Genomic DNA, 1,503 nt, shown 5'->3' on the forward strand with positions numbered 1-1,503 from the left:
TCGTTCAACAAGGAGAACTTTAACGCTAACACTAACAAATATCTTTAACTATTCCTATATTTAGTTATGTTACACGTTGCTGAACATTTGCTGAACCATTAAGAAATCATATAAATTGTAATAAATAGTTTTTCCAGATTTTGCATTGAGCAAGTGGTCCCCAATACAGCCAGCGTTGCTAAAAATTGCCTACTATAAGGCTGGTTGTTTTCATCTCACAGTAAAAAGAGATAGTCAATAGAGCTAGTTTGATGGTGGTCTTATAAAAAAATACGAAAGTCAGTTTTAACTCCCTATTTTTTATTTCTTTATGTGTAAACTTATTTAACTATTTTCGAAACAGCTTGAACATGGTCCATTATTCTTTAATTTCACAATAAAGTTAGAAAAGGACTTTTTTCTTTGCTTTTTAGTTACATAACTTTTACCAAAGGTTTTATTATAAGACTTTAACGAAATAAGTTGTATGTATACTAAAACTGCCATTTATGATAAACTCAGTATAAGCTCTTGAGTTAGGCAACGTTTGAGTTTCTGGTTCTCCGAGATCTTGTGAATGACTGTGGATTACGTAATTACCTAGGGCTTATTCCGAGATAGGGGAAAACCTATTTTCAAAACCTTCAAGTCAAAAATAAAGTTTCTTTTCATTTGAGGTAACACTATTCTTTCTTTTTTTTTTTTTTTTTTTTTTTTTAAAGCGTAAGTTAGAACTTTAAATTCTTTTTTAGAAAATCTTTAGATACTAAAGAGGTACAAAGCATTTTCCTATTAAATATTTTGGTACTCTACATAAGTTATTTTGGCACGTAGCAGGAAGTAAGCAAAAAGTAAGCTTCATGTATACACATACACAGAATATATAGTTCATCTTCTTTAATCTTGTTGGCTGGAGTCTTTGCTCCCTGGTACTATATAAGCCAAGCTTGCAAGGTGTCCATCAGCATACTAGTGTCATCAGTGCTCACAGGTATAATTTATGTACTTAAAACATTTTTTTAAATCTAAAATATGGTTTCGTTCTATCTCGTCGAGCTGCCTCAAATTAATTGGATGTAGTTTTTGCACGAGTACAGAAAGCCGAAATGATGATGATTCTGCCAGCATGCTTGATTTGAAACGCACGAGCTTATTTTTTCAAGCACTGGCTGATGTTCATTCCCACTATTTCACCACATTAGCCGTCATGATGCGTTATTATTCATCATTAGTTTAGCAACAAATTTCACCGATACAACGCAACAGTGCAGTTTTGACAGGAAATATACGTATAGAATTATAATCACTGCAATTTTTAACTATCTATGTTGTAAAATGGAACGTCAGAAGTATTTATGATGAAAAAATTATTTTAGCTTCTGCAGGTTGTACACAAAACTTTCTTCAAAATTTGTTATCAAATGAAAAACGTCCCTAATTGATATTGTGAAAGTTGTTTTGAAATTAAATTTCGCAATTAAGCTTTATTTTATAATTTAGCAGTGCCAACATTTTTCAAACTTG

The sequence above is a fragment of the Copidosoma floridanum genome, unplaced genomic scaffold, assembly GCF_036245765.1.
Source record: "Copidosoma floridanum isolate Cflo_tuat_1 unplaced genomic scaffold, Cflo_Japanese_pri ptg000017l, whole genome shotgun sequence".
In the NCBI taxonomy this organism is placed as follows: Eukaryota; Metazoa; Arthropoda; class Insecta; order Hymenoptera; family Encyrtidae; genus Copidosoma; species Copidosoma floridanum.